Genomic DNA, 16,220 nt, shown 5'->3' with positions numbered 1-16,220 from the left:
GGGGTGTAGGGTGCAACCTGGTGAGGTTGTATCCGCCACCCATGCCAAGTCATTGCACGGAAAGATCGAATAATACTATTGGTGGGTCGCACCGTGTCTACCTTAATCCAATCCGTGAAACGTGTACAAAAAATAGGAAAGAAACATAGCATAATACGTGAAATTAGAACAGGCATAAGAAGGTACTTATGCCTCATGGTATGGGCTCGTGCTAAACTAGACATCAAAGTCCCGGAAGGTCATAGAACCGGCGCCCATTGGCTAAAGCAAGGAAAACGCCGCAAGTGGCGCCATTCACGTAAGAAAAAAAAGCCATTCCCCTAAAATGTTTAGCATAATCCAAAACATAACAGTTCCTATGTTCATGGACCCAGGCTACCAAGGGCAACGCGTTATAGTCCCCTTGGTCCTCAATACTGAAAATGCCCGCCCCATAAGCCTCGCGGCAAAAAGACTCATAAGTGTAGACATGCATATTATCGAATCTAATAGCACCATGGGTCTTGTATCTCAAATGGCATAGCAAGTCCAAGAACCTGGTAATTTCCATTGGTTCATCGTCGATGGTGATGGAGAACACTTGTTCTCCATCCGGTCTCTCAAAGAAAATGCGGTTATTATAAAAATAAGATGCAAGTCTTTGGAGAATAAAGTTCACCCGTCTTACCATAAGAGGTTCCCGCCAACGTGATGTGATCAACTTCATGAAACCAAGCACCGTAAAGTAGTGCTTTGGAACAAATCTTCGAAAGACTGTTCCGGTATTATTATGGGAGATGTCATCTCAAAACTACGCTCGGAATAGTTGCAAAACGACCGGCACAACGCTAAAAAACCGGAATTTTTCTGGTCCAGGAGAAGTCGGCGCTGGCGCGCCAAATAGAAGCGCGCCAGCTTTGTATTTTTGAATTCCAAGAACTTAGCGGCGGTCGCTGACTTGTGACTTGCGCTGGCGCTCGAAAGCAAATTTTTCTAACAAGTGTAGTAGGGCGTGGAGCTCAACTAGGCGCTGGGCTCCGAAGGTTTTTTGTGAAAATGGAGACGAAACGGGGAATCGCGGGTGTGAAGGGTGAGTGATGGGGTTTAGGTGTAGTGTGAGTTGTGAGGATAGATTGTATCAAGTTTATATAGGTTTAAAGTTGCTAGAATGGATCGGAAAGTTGCCAAAACTAATTACGGCAGCTTCCTGAAATCCTAAAATTTCCAAACTCGAAAAACGGAAACAACTCATATCCCGGATTCCTCGATTCAAACCCAATCTCTTATTTGGATTTTATGATTGAATGTACCTATTTAATCTAGATTTCATCCTACAATGATTCTCAATCATAGATAGGCCTAAACTCCATATTTTCACCTTACTCCGCAAAAGAAATTCTAACACTAGGGTTTTATAAAAATACAGCTTTTGAAATGATAAAACCACCCCCAAACGAAGTTGGGAAGGTGGGATCAATATGAAACAAGCACACATACTGAAAATAACCCCTTATATTATAATTTTCATTCGAGGTCCTTTCTTTCACTTACAAAATTCAAATTACGAGAATAAAAAATTACATTACAATAAAACAACAAAAATAAATAAAACAACAACTTATAAAACAAAAATAACTACGACTATCACTCCTCATCCTTCTAAACACCTCGCCAAGGTGGTGGCTGAGGGCACGCCTCTAGTGGTGGCTCCCGGGCTCCGTAAGGTCCAAAGAGCCGTCGTCCTTCGGCCGACGACGCCATGTGTCGGTAGCCGTGTCCTCGTGAGGCGAGTCTCAGATGAGGTGGGAAGCGTCTAGCATATCCACTCTAAACCGGCGCTTCCATCTTCCATCTCAGCGCCCGCTCCCATCTCTCATCCTCCCTCGGGTGCGGAGCTCGGTTGTGATGAATGGTCGCTGTCGAGTCCGGAGGTCCGCGACAGAGAGTGTTGAGTGAACGATGCCCCTATGAAGCATAGCCATGCGCCAAAGATCGCATCAACACCTCCTCGAAGGCATCCGTATCAAAGCAAGTCCCATCCACCTCATCCTCGGCAATTCCCGACTTGTTGGACACACTCCCTATAGATGCGCTGGTTACGGTGCGGGATAATGTAAATCCTCTCGATGCCGGAGTTGCTTTCATCTTCAAAGATGATCTTAGTAATAAGCAATGCGGAGAGGTGCCAAAGACCTTCCGAACCCCTAATCATGTTCAAGAAAAACTCCGGGATACGAAATCATACTTCGCCCCTCGAGTACCCATAGGACGTGGAGGCAGGTCGACCGATGTCACCGACCTTGTCCTTTTGCCTTAGGACATTCCGACCAATCCACCGAAGTTGTAGCCGGTTAATTGGTGGTCCTGAGGATGCTCAGGCGAACACAATGGGAGTTTGATTGTAACTCCCATTGATGACGATCCGCCATCAAAGGCTCTACCCCTCACAAACCGGGGCTCCCGTAAAGTGGCATCGGATGGATTCTAGGCGAATGCCTAGAATCTCAACAACAATCCCATAGTCAACTCCTCCTCTTCTTCTTCACCAACACAAAAATCCTACTCCCTTCCAACTCCCTGGTGTTGTAGAACCGTCGGACTAAGTCTTCATGGTAGAAGTCTTCGGTCGAGTACCACAGACTATTCCAGTCTCTACTAGCCATTTCGTCACCGTAAAACGGCACGAAATGGTCGGCAGTGAAAACTTGCTCCGGTATAATTCGGCGTTGTTGAGCCATCTTGTTTTTGGAATGGAGTGGGGGCTTAAATAAGATGTGGTGGCGGTGGTTTAACTGGACCGACTGAAAGAACAGTGGTGGTGGTGGAGTGGTGGCGGCGCAGCACCAATTTTTTGATTTTTCGGTGGTTTTTCTTGGGTTAAATTGGTGGAGTTTGTTTTGATTGGTGTTTGAAGTCGATTGGGGTTGGGATTTGATTTTTGGCGTGGGTTGTTTTAGTTTTTTTTTATTTTGATTTTTGTTTTAGGTTTAAGCTTTAAGCTTGGTGTTAATGGCGGTGGAAGATGAAAAAAAAACGATGAACTGCTCGTGAGAATGTAAGAGCACGAAGCCTTCCTCCATGGGCGCTGGTTGGGAAGCCCAAAAATCGAAATTTTGATTTTTTCGATTTTTCGCTAATTTCAAATCAAAATTCCCGCCGTTACATGTCCGATTTTTTAAAGCGAATGAGATATGGAAATGATCAGGAGAGAATTTCCTATCCAATGATCCATAAAACACTCTATTCCGACTTCGGATGACATACGAGATAGTGGGAAACGCCTCGAAGTGCGTGCATGACGTAAGTTATGCTTAACGAATGAAATCTAAATTAATAGATTATGTCAATCCGAATCGTAATACAATAAAACGCCTAAGCAACTCTAATGGGACATAAAACATTTTAGTATCGAACATCGAACACCCCACCCCAAACAATTTTTTACAACGGCTTAGAAAATTTGTTTTAGCGATGGGTCTTTTTAAAGTCGATTCCCGAGACTTCCTAGATTACTATGTTTATTTTATTTTTTTATTTTTATTTTAGTTTTAGAAGGAAAAACAATAAGCAATAAAGACATAATTCACACCATAGAGAAACATGACTCAAAAATCCGAAAACATGCAAGAGTGGAAAACGTGAACTATGTGAACCGTGGACTTAGGATCCGTACTTACAGCCACACACTCCATAGGAGGGCCCGGTTACCTTATTGGTGCACTCACCAATATATTGGAATGAAAGGAAATGCACCAACACAGAAATTTGAGTCGCTTATAGTCGATACTCAAGACTTTATCTAAAACATATGTATGAACATGCAGTTGATCATATATCAACAACCTAAATAGTTGTGGATCATTCCATAAATAAATATCACAGAAAACATATCCAAACACAATGAAACACCAAGATTCCCTATGACTCAACCTAGTGAAATGAAAGCGAAGTCGGATAACCCTATTGTATAACCTATCATGCACCTTCTTTTACTTTTTGAATGCGGTGTTTTAGTAAATAAGTGTGGAAAAGTGAATGGTTGTGGAGAATATGGTGGATATGGAAAAGTTGTAGAAAGACAGCCGCATTAATAATCGAGGATGTGGTTTTAGCACCTCAACTCATTCATTGTGTGTGTGGGACTGCTCTCAATTCTGAAAATGAAGGTGTCAAGTAGTTTGTCCTTCCGGAAGTATCCGCTTGCTAGGAGGATTTAAAAAATTATGAAGCACAGAGAAACAAAAGGATCGAAAGTGCAAACTCGAGATTCCTTTGAAAGGGTGGAAGGAGGGGAATCGAGGTGGATGTTGTGCAAGTTAGTTCTTGATAGGTGAATTGTCACCTACTCGAAGAAACTCATCAAATTCCTCATCAAGATTGGTGATATCCACATTACTATGGTAGTCCTCTACATCTTTGAAAAGTCATCTATCCCGGCCCTCATCACTATTATGTGTATTGACTAGTGTAGGAATGGAAATGTTGAGTCCGACTTTCCAAAGGAAAGAATGTTTGGCATATGATTATCGTGGAACGTGTTGTTGAAATAATCTCGAAAGCTTAAGCTCTCGATCATGCTAACCTCTCCATCCATAGATCGAATCGGGTAACCGTCCTCCTTGTTTTAAAAACATTGACTTCAAATGCAAGATGGCCAAAAGACATGGACATTGAACCATCACGGCAATTAATGAGCGATTGGCAGCCAGCCGTGAAAGGACGCCTCTAAAATGATCGACAGAGTCGTTAGCTTACTTTCTCGTATCGAGGACTACAAAATCAGCCGGATAGTAGAAATCCCGAACTTTTACCAAAGACACATTTTCGACTACACCCTTAGGGGTACTTAATAGACCGATCGCCTAATTGCAACGCCATTTTAGTGGGTTGCATTTTGTCTAGACCTATTTGTCTATACAAATAAAATGGGAGTAAGTTAACACTAGCCCCCCCGTGTCTAATAACGCAGTTGGGTCGATAGGAATCTCCTAAGGTGCATTGTACAAGAGGGCTACCTGTGGTCCTTGTACTTAACAATTCCATTATGTTCGATAAGGTTGGGAATTGTTCTTAAAAAAGGCCTTTTGGTATATTTGTCTTACGCCCTAGTAGTACACAATTCCTTAAGAAACTTAGCATGATGTGGTAGCTTTTAATAGCTTCGGGAAGGGGAAGGTTTATAGTTAGATTCTTGAAAACGTCCCTAATCTCCTCGTAATTTGTATCCCTAGTTAACATGGCTAATTTTTGTGGAAACGGTGGTTTCGCTCATATTTAGCAATGGTATCACCCGGATGTTTAACTGCGGGCTTTCTGTTTCTTAGGTTGTGTTGTAACCGGTACCTCTACAGGGTAGGCTCTTCAGTTTCTATTTCGGTATCTAGTAAAATAGCAGTGTAGGGTTACGGGGGGGTAACTATAGGCATAGTTACCTTTGTTATCAACCACTCTGCCGGAGAGTGGTGATGGCATTTATCTCACCTACATTTTCATATTCATTACTAGTATTATCGGTTACCTCAAAGGTCGTGTTTGTTGTTTTAGGATTAGGTATTGCGTTACGAAAACACACCTTTGGGTTGGGCTTTATCTTGAGCCAACCGTTGGGTTAAATTATTAACGGATTGTAGAAGCCGCTGGTTAGATTGAGCCATGGTTTGGAAAAGTTTTTGGCTCACTTGTATGAAGGTGTCAAGACGATCCGTTGGGTGGGTGTAGTGTTCACGGGTGGTGTTCTTGAACTATTTCCCGTGAATTATTTATTGGTGGATTTTGATAGTTATTATTTACCGAACGATACCTCTATTAGCATTATAATTATTATAATTACCTTGACCTTGTGCTTGACCTTGTCGAGGTTGCACTTGGTTGTTATAATTATTAAAATTACCCCGACCCTCGTCCTTGTCGTGAGTGGGGCTTGGTTAAAGCTTTCATGTAGGCCTAACATATTGATTATTGTACCTTTTGAGGTGTGACGCTTTTGTTATTTCTCCAACCGAAGTTGGGATTTTGTCTCCAAGGGCTTAGGTTCACTATTAATGGAACAAGTCTGTTCATAGGCTATAGGACGTGTGAATCGGATGCTCTCGGTGGCTCCAAATGTAAACTACATGGATTTGAATTTACATTCATAACGGGATTGGCTTTTGTTGTACGTAAATGGCATCTACCTTTTAGTGAGGGATTCAATTAGAGTTTTAAGCTCGATCCGATTTAACCTCAAACATACCGGGTAGCCTTAATCGTGGAAGAAGAACTAGCGGAGCGGAGTAATCGCCACTACCCCCACTATTATTTCGCTTTAGTTTGGTCCTCTAAAAATTTATAAGCCTCCTCGGCTCCTTTGTTTAAGAAACTACCCCCATTCATTATGTCAAGGACTTCTTTATGGTGATGTTGAAGTCCTTTGAAAAGGCACGAAACTAACGGTCTTTTGCTAAGTTATGGTGTGGACACTCTATAAGGAGATCGGTGAAACATTTCCAAGCCTCAAAATGATTCATGAGGATTTTGTCGAAAAAATGAATCTTGGAAAGCATCTCATCCGTCTTTAGGGGTGGGTAAAATGTTCCATAAACAAATTGAACAAAGTTTAGCCCACGAGTCCACAGAATTAGGCGCTTTGGGCAGTTAACCAAGACGCCTTTATATCGGGCTAAGGTGAAAGGGAATACCCTTAATTTAATTTGTTCCGCACCAACCGTAGGATGGTGGAATGTTGTTAGGACTTGTTCAATCCTACGATGTATGCCGATAAGGTTTTTCATGGTCTAAACCATGAAAAACGGGTAACAAATTAAATATATTTGGAGGGATTCTGAAATCCCCGCTGGTCCGCTAGAACGATGCAAGATTTGGGGCTATCGCCAAGGCTTTGTAGAAGTCCGAGAGAGGAGTCTCTTTTCTTCCCCATTATATCGTGGTGTGTGTGTGGAATAGTAGCTAGAGGTGTAGTTTGTGGTATACTAGATAGACTTGTTTGTTGATGTTGTTGTGTATTTACGTTAGGTGTTTTGTTCGCCGCACCTTAATCTCATGCAAGACTAAGTCGAGCTTAACTAAACATGCAACACTCCAAACAATTCTCGATGTACTAGTATAAACCTCTAACAGGAGATGCGAGGTGTGGAAGAAAGGAATACCTGATTATTAGCGCCCTTGCTTCGCTTTATGAATAGCGCCTTGTGTACACGTGTTCAGTGTATATAAGAGATTAGAACACTGAAAAACTTGACAACTCGAAGTTCGAATCAAACCGCGGAATTCGAAATTTCAGCTAAGGCTGCGGCGCTTATATCTTCTTGATGCTGGCGCGGTCTGAAAGTCGAGATTCCAAAGAACTTAGCTGGTCGCTCTTTCTTTGGCGCTGGCGTTAGTGTATTGATCAAATTCCAAGAACTTAGCTGGTCAGCTCTTTTGCATTTGGCGCCGCTTGTATTTCCTCGAATTTTTCCAAAACTGAAACGGCAACCACAAAGATGAATCAAACAAGGGTGGGTGGGTGAAATGGGACTTAAAAATGACTAATTCTATTATGAAAACAATGCTAAAGTGCAACTAAGATGGCAGCGGCGCCATTTGATAAACGTAAAATGAATAGTTTACCTACGCAATGAACGATGAATTCACAACGTAAGTAAACTAAACTTAGTCTTTTTTTTACTACCTACTTTATCAAAGAATTCTACTCTCAATCCTATGAGATATAGTGGAGTAGATAAGTTCATTCCACTCCTAGTGCTCTAGCATGGATGTTTTCTAATCTAACTAGTCGGTTTTAAGTCTATGAGAGTTTTACGAAGGGAATTATACTACGATGCAACTACCCACAAGATGCAACTAGTCGATTATCTAAATAATTATGGGAATGCTACGTTGATTCTATGATAAAGAGTTAGAGGGGGATTGATTCCACCTTAACTCAACTTAATCCACTAACGACGAATCGTCGTAATCCGAATTGAACTGCGTCGCAGAACAATTGGTTATTCCTAATCCCTAATTATACATGGCATTTCTACCAATTCATAACTAGCATGTGAACAATTAAACTCATTCTCATGGTGAACTAATCATTTCTAGAGTGGAATAGAAAAATACGGCGACTCTAATGATAATCGAATCAAGCTTTCATCAAGGCTTCACAACCCCCTCTAATGGAGGTTTTAGCCTTGAATCATTCCGAATCATTTCCATTTAGATTAAGACTAAACATAATATAAAAAGCATTGAAATTTACTTAATTAAACAATAATGAAATCTAATTTAATGACTAAATTAAAATAAGGACATGAATTGAAATTAGATCTAGAATTGGAATTGACAAAAATCGAAATGGATGGAAATACTACTTTATTGATCTAGTCAAAATGAAGAACAAGATTTAAAGGTTTTATCTAATACAATGAATTGAAACTAATTAAACTAAGTTCTAAAACTCATTAATGGATACTAACTAATCTAGGTCTAATTCTCTACCAATTAATCTACCTACTGGCTACCATTAATAAAGAGCTAAGCTTTTGTTTTTATACATCCAGATCCAAAAATCGTGCATGGGCTTGGAGCCATGGTTTGGGCCAGAGAATCAGGCCCAAAACCCAATTCTTTCAGTCCAAAAATGCCTCTTCAGCTGCAGTTGGCTTCCACAGACTTTTCGTCCACTTCTACTCCTCTGATTGGGTCAAGGCTTGGACCATTGCAAATCTCTTTCCGAGTCGGTCGTTTTGACATAAGGTAGGCCCAATTCCGAGGTCTGAGTCCAAAGATATGACATTCGGAAGTTCTGCTGACTTTTGCTCCTTTATCTCGCTAAAATGGCACATTTCTCGCATAATGGACTTTGAAGCCCGAAATGCATAAAACACGTAATCAGTATTAACTCTTACTTATTATTCACATAATTGGTCTAACAGTATGATTATTAAGGGGTTAAAACTACAGTTTTGGGCTCTTATCAATATACCATCCGATGAGCAATATGTTTATCAGTCAAAAATTTAAATTTTTAAACAAACATTCACAATTATTGTATTCCACAAATGAGGAACGATAAGGCCAAACGACATCCCAAACAGATCATCCCACCGTGGGCAAATGAGATACATTTTCCACTTTGTGATACGCTTAACAATCCAAGGAGCAAATATATTACTGTAGATAAAGCTTACAATAGGACTTACAGGCTACAGCTAATTAAACTATAGATATTCTGGGCATGCAAAAATTTGGGGAACAAAAAAACCTGACTTTGAAGCATAGTAAAATTTCAGATAATACGCCGACATTGGAGTGCTTTGTGTACTTGAAAATAATCAAACAACTAAAAACTATGAAAACAATCAACTTTCACAACATCAAGGGTGGAAATAACTGCACTCCCCAGTCCGTCTTTCCCATATATCATCGTGCATTCTCTCCACCTTTATTTAATTCAGCTCTTGTCGACGGAAGAATCGGGATCGCCACCATATCCAAGCTTGAAGCTGCCATATTTTTCACCGAGATCGCCATCAAGAGATCTTCTCCGTGTAGCTGCTTTGCTGTGCTGTGGCCTCTTCAATAGACTCTGTTGTCACAATGGGCACACCAGCAGATGGCACATTTTCTCAACTATCAAGTTAGACATCCTACCTGCATGGGTGGCTGCATCATTTAGAGTAACTGAATCTAGTTGCCTATGGAGTAGGGCACTTCGAACCCAGTAGTTCCAGTGCTTAATAAAATCATTCGGTATCTAAGATATCCTTTAATTTATTGGCATTAGTTCCCTTATTCTTTATTATCATTCGGTATCTAAGATTATCATTAGTAATTGAACGAAGTTAAAATTTGGGAGATTGCGATTTCTGTTTTTTGTAATTCTTTTTCAGTGGTTTGGGGTTCTCAAAGGTTTTCAAATCTTTTGTATTGCAACATCTGAAAATAGAATTATCATGTTAGAAATATGTCAGGAATACAAATAGTCCCTAAAGATTAAGGGATCAAATGGATGGCATTAATTGATGCGATCATTTGGCCTCGTTCTATATATATGAAGCTATGTTTTTTTTGGAGTTCACTAGATGATTAACAGTGTAATACTCCTGAATAGAATGTAAGCGTACCTGAATCCCGATGACTTTCCACTATGAAGCCGAGTGGCAGAAATAGAAAATTTAAGTAATTGCGGGTTGCAGGGAAAAAGAGGAATACAGCAAAACAAAAATGGGCTAAGAGCATTCCAAATATGCAGATTGTTGATGGACCATATCAACAATAGCTTATTGAGAAAGCCTTGAGCATGGGTTATGGAAGGGATTTTGTTGTGCATGTGATAAACACTATGGCCATGGCCATGAGTGGGCCACCTATGGATTTCAATACTCTGCTTGACAGGTTGAATATGCATTCTTCTGGAGGGAGCATGGTCAAGTTAGGGCATATGCTATCTCATTGGAGCATCAACTGATGTTCCAGTATTCTCAGGCGAGAGATGATGGGTTCCTTTAGTGCGCATTGAAGAACTCTGTGGAGTCTATGCTCCTTCAATTCTTTAAATCTACTTGTGTATAATAAACTCATTCACATCTGACATGCCTAGAATAGAGCTTCTCAATTCTATTTGTGAATTTCAAATAAGAAAATTTTACTAATTAAGTTTGTATTTATTAGCTTTCATTTTTTCCAGACAGCCTAGTAACACTATAATGAGATCTATATACAATTAAAAAAATAAAATAAAGATGACTTCATTTGGTTCCCGATTATATCTTAAATTGTTATGGAGTTAGCAACAAAAACATCACCTGCCATGTCATGCCCAATAATGCTTATTATAAAAGGTCTAGCTCCAAGCTATGACATGCATTCCGCAACATTCCTTGCTACTCCTCCTGCCACATGGTACGGTATACCTGAACTGGAAAGTTCCAATCAATAAGTAAAGAAAACAGGAAAAGAAGGAAAAGGGACAAAGTAACATTTAGTCTTATTAATATGTATCATAATTTGTTATTTTTTCATCATTTTTGCTTGGAACGTCAGCTTATATATGAAAAAGAGTTTATTCAGACACATGTGTCATCCAACACAAACACAGGGAGGCAGACACATGTACATCTCCTCTCCAATCTCAATATCAATCCTCTCTCTCACACCTGTCTTTCCGATCCTATCAATAGTTGCACTTCTCCAAACTGCCAAAAACACACTGAGGCAGAGTATATCCTCTTCCCAACCTTAAATATTCTACCTCTCCATGCTAATGCATGTGTGCCCTTAATTGTATTTCCCATAACCCTATCACATGTTATCATATTCTCATCTCACCAACCAAATTACATGCCTTTTTCATGCCAGTGCCTCACCACTACAAACTCTCTTACTTATCATATAAAATTAGCCTACATTAATAATACACTTAATGAGCATGCAGTCAAATATATACATGTCCAGGAGTTGTTGTCGTTGGATGAGGAGTACATGGTTTTGCATAGATATCGAATACCATGCCTCCTATTATCACAGATGATGTTGAGATAAATTGGTGATTTTCACGAATGCGTGTTTTGTTTTGTTAAATAAAGCTAGGGTTTGTGTTTTATGACATAAGGGTTTTTTTTACCAATTAGTATAAACTTGACGGTATCAAAATTATGCATGATAATTATGTGATTGACATTGAATTGGTAACGTGAGTTATGGTAAATATTACCGTTTGAATAGTTGTTTCCTTGCTTATGGCTGCAAAACAAAACTCTAGTCATCTTCTCAATATTGTCAAAACCACATCACCAGCTCGCTCTGCCAAATGAATGAAAACCTAAAAAATCATTATCTTCACAAAATAACTAAATGTCTCAATCATGTATCAGAAATTCAGAATGACACTAATAACCAAATTGGTAAATATTGTTCCAAGGTTGATTTTCCAGTACAACTCTACTACTCGTTGTGTTTATTCATGTAAAAAAATCGCTTATTGTGCGCCAAGTATTTACAAAGTACTTTGCAACACGGAGTCACATACCATATGTTTTGAAGCAAAAGATCCCAAAACAACTATACATGATAATCATATTTTTAATAACTCCATGACAAAGCAAGTGTTTCTAATTAGACTCAAGCATTCAACTATCGATTCCAGTTTAAGATTTTCAGGTCATGGAATCTAAAAACCCGACGCTAAAACTATCACCATAAAACCCAAATAAGATCATGCATAATCATCTACAATATATATATGTTCCAACGTCGGGCATAATCTTAGATATACTCGTAGACGTGAAATGAACAATTATTTGGAAGAAATTGGTTACTCATAGGTAGAAACAACTATGAAATATGCATTACCAATTAAGTCAATTGTTTTTTGTTTATCATTACATGAGGAAAGAAAATAGTAACAACAAATAGAGTGGAAATAATCCTATTTGCTACATGTTAATGCAAAGAATAAAATCAATTCAAACCATGAGTATAATTAAACAGTTTTGAAGTTAATGTGATCAATATTGGAGTTAATGTGTTAGCTAGTGCCGGAAATCAATTTGCATATAAAATTAAAATCACCAAACCCTTCTCGCAATTAAAACCTTAACTTATGGTTTCTATTGGTCAAACCCTGAAACTGCCGCTGTTACTACTAATAATTTCTTCACCAAAATTCACCTTTTTCTCTATTACTACTAATAATTTACTTCAATTTCCTATTACAACATAAATTTACCTACCCAGGAGAGGGAAAAAAATAGAGACAATTTCAAAAGCAATTATAGCTAACCAAAACATATTATTAAATGATCTAATAGCCTCGACAAATAAACCAAACTTAAAGAGCATTCAAACAAAATAAAAATACTAAACGCTCACCATTAGAAAAAGAATTTCCATTTTCATTACGGTTGAAAAAGTTAATCTCTAGTGCTAACGCCGATGGCTACCATACATAGAATAATGGTTCCCCCACTTAAAAAAGGAAGCTCTAAAAGAAGGCTATGTGCCAAGAACTAAAGCCTGATGAATATGGATTAAGAAGTGGCCTGAACCAATACATTTGTACAATCAAATTTGTCCCTGATTCTATGGAGTTATTGTTCGACTTAAGGAACCACTATAATGTTCTTTGAATAATGTAAGTAAAACTCAAAATTGATTTCGCAAAACTTTGACACAAAAAATAAAAAAATGATTTCTTACTTGCTCTATTGTAGGGTGTAAGCACTTTAGCTGAAAGTCCTAAAGTGGGAGATCAGAACAAACTTTCTAAGAGCACGACTCGCGGTTTATCCAATTTTCCCAAAGTTTGGCAAGACTTTATGATCCATAGATGCTAGCGCCGATGCCTATGGCTAACATTTTTTCATTAAAGAAGCCTATGACAAAGTCAATACTTGAATACTAAATGCACTTTCAGGAAAAAAGTAAATGAACAAAAGCATTAAGGTAGACAGTCACATATCATGTACACATGATATCTGCATAAGTTTCTAAAAAAACTATATCATGGATGCATTGTTGTTGCACAATGACCTTTCGTATTGAGCCTTCATATACACATGCCTATCAAATGAAACTAAGTAAACGCCCTAATAAAACCAAACACATCAATAAATGAACAGATTTAATCACAAAATCCCGACAATGTGAAAACAAAATTAAAGTAGGAAGGTGAATAAACATAATAAAAAGAATATAGTGAACCCCATTGATACACTTGATTTCTTGGAAAATTCTAAATGTCAAGAACTGAGATTAACCAAAGTATAGCAAACAACAGTAATATTGACGCTTGCAATATGAATTTAGTACCCATGAGCATTTAAAATTTTTAAAAAAAATATGCACAGTTTGTTGAATTTTTTTAAAAAACTTATTCTAATATAACTAAAAGGAATAGGTTTTATTGAAGGCATATATAGGGATCTCAATTATCATTTTTATATCCTTGGCGAACTTTGTACAAATGATGATAACTTCACTATTGTTATTAAGATGGATATGGTGGTACAGTTAGGAATGAATAACACAGTAATTTTGGTTTTAACTTTCAATCAATAGTTAATGATAACGTCTCAAATGTCTCTTTCAAACCCTGAAGGCTATCAAATCAAGACGGTTCAGTGCCGCGGTTCATGACTTTATTTTGTCATTCTCTCATCACCACACACACAGCAGCAGCAGCAAATAGAATTTAAGCATTCAAAAAACAAAACAGAGAACATGAGAGGAGAGAGAGAGACTACCTGAGAGAGTAAGGCAACACTTTAGAGTCCCTGCACAACAACAAACATCAAAAATGATAAACGAATAAAGGGGAATATTGTCTTCTCATTGGAGAGGATTGCTTGGTATCCCCTAATTCAACAATATGCAAAAGTACTAAAATAAACTACTAAAAGCAATAGCAACTCAGACAGGCTTTGATACAACTCAAAAGCAATAGCAAAAACTACTTGAAAAACAATTAATCAGGAGAAAAAGAAATAGAAAAGAACTTGAATATAACTTATATGAAATTTATGGTCGTGCCACAGCCCAAGTGAGGGGGAGTATGAGGGATAGATGGACGGACAAAATTAGGGAGAAGAGTTTAGTTGAAGTTCGAGGGACTTTTACTCTTGGGTTTCTTTTTCAACTCTTAATATTGAACAAAATACTATCCATGAAAGATTCATGACCCTTCCATTGGAGTGATGAGATTGGAGAGATGAGAAAGAGAGAATGAAAGAGGCAGAGATGTTGCCACCATCAATTTTCTATTTGTGAGAGAGTTTGGAGCGTTTAACAAATGGGTTGGTTTTGTTTTGTTTTTTGGTTGTTAATTACTTAATTACCCACTGGCGAACAATTCAAATTACGCGTGTATTTGGTTTTTTTAATCCCTAGCATGTGAAAAGACCAAAACGTTTTTTTATAAATTGCTAAACACAACAATAATAAGTTAAGTAAGTAATCAACCAATTAATTATTTTTTAAATAGGGACTTTTTTATAAAATCTGCTGACGTGGCTCCCTATGAGCATCCTAGGAGAATGAATATTAATGTAGGTAGGATAACTTGAGCTAAATATTTTTGAACTAAAACCAAGTGTGTTGCAAGTAGTTACTTTCGTTCTATCAGAGTATGCACTTACTTACCGAGTTTTCCCACATAATTAACACTTCATATATTCCTTCTGGATCTGTCAAATTTTGACATATTTCTTGATCAAGAAAATGAGTATGAGTATATGGAAGTTTTACTACTCGCTTTCGATTGATGCAAAGAGAAAAACTCCCCACGTTAATGGCTTAAGAAAACTACATGATGCAACTATTAAAACACACAAGCGGGACTTTAGTAAAAGAAAACGAATTGCTTTCTTGGCTGTGATTTATAGAAATGCAAGAGGAGAAAGCCACACGACAACTACTCAAATGGCAAGAACAATTAGCGAAGGGGAGGCCAACCTCTTGGCACTGGAATTGGCAGTCAATGTAGCCAGGCAAAGTAGAATGGAAGTTGTTACTTTCGAAGGGGATGCTCGACAAGTAGTGAAACTATTTCTAAAGACTTCCAACTCTTTCAACTGGGTTTGGTGACCATAGATAGTATTTTTGTTCCTGTAAAAAAAATTATTCTACTACTATTAGAGCTACTACGAGCTGCGTAATGTCTCTACTCACAACTTAATTCATTGGAAAAAATGAGACTAACAGTCATTGTAGCCAGGCAAAGTAGAATGGAAGTTGTTACTTTCGAAGGGGATGCTCGACAAGTAGTGAAACTATTTTTGAAGACTTTCAACTCTTCCAACTGGGTTTGGTGACCATAGATAGTGTTACGACCTAAAAAATCCCTTTGTCCCCCTTTTTTGTCCCCCTCTTCTATCCACTCATCTTATTCTTTTTATACTGCTGACCTATGGACCTCTTCTTTCGGACCTATGGGCCTCATAGGCCTAAATAAGGCCATAACAGTTGCCCCCTCTTGGTACCACAGACCATTCGTTTGGTATGTGATGCCAGGAAGCCAGAGTTTCCATTCCACCATTGTAGCTTCCGCAAATAAGTTTCTCAACATCTCTTATTTTCATGTATGCGGTATATACACACTAATGGCTATTTGCCACGAAAATACTAACACTAGCCACAACAGTTTAGGCAAGCAGGGGTCACTAAAACTACGCACAACTTTAACTATTATACCTTTTTATTTATGTTGTTTTTGGTAACTGAAACTGAAATTGAAGAGTGCAGGTAATTAACTTTTTACT

The 16,220-nt window shown here is 38.4% G+C and overlaps 1 long non-coding RNA gene across 3 annotated transcripts; it reads right to left on the bottom strand.

Annotated features, from left to right (window-relative positions):
• Positions 1-9,496: 9,496 nt before the first annotated feature.
• Positions 9,497-15,202, bottom strand: LOC147525409 (uncharacterized). Of its 3 annotated transcripts, XR_015198067.1 has the most exons (4): positions 14,208-15,202; positions 11,678-11,766; positions 10,770-10,882; positions 9,497-9,615 (listed from the first exon to the last, which is right to left on the bottom strand). It is a non-coding gene; the product is annotated as an uncharacterized LOC147525409 (long non-coding RNA). The 3 variants fall into 3 exon arrangements; XR_015198062.1 differs by having other exon boundaries at positions 9,503-10,882; XR_015198068.1 differs by having other exon boundaries at positions 9,503-10,877.
• Between the last annotated feature and the right edge of the window lie 1,018 nt (positions 15,203-16,220).

Source organism: Coptis chinensis, chromosome 1, assembly GCF_015680905.1.
Source record: "Coptis chinensis isolate HL-2020 chromosome 1, ASM1568090v1, whole genome shotgun sequence".
Taxonomy (NCBI): domain Eukaryota; kingdom Viridiplantae; phylum Streptophyta; class Magnoliopsida; order Ranunculales; family Ranunculaceae; genus Coptis; species Coptis chinensis.
This window is presented reverse-complemented; position numbering and strand designations above follow the sequence as displayed.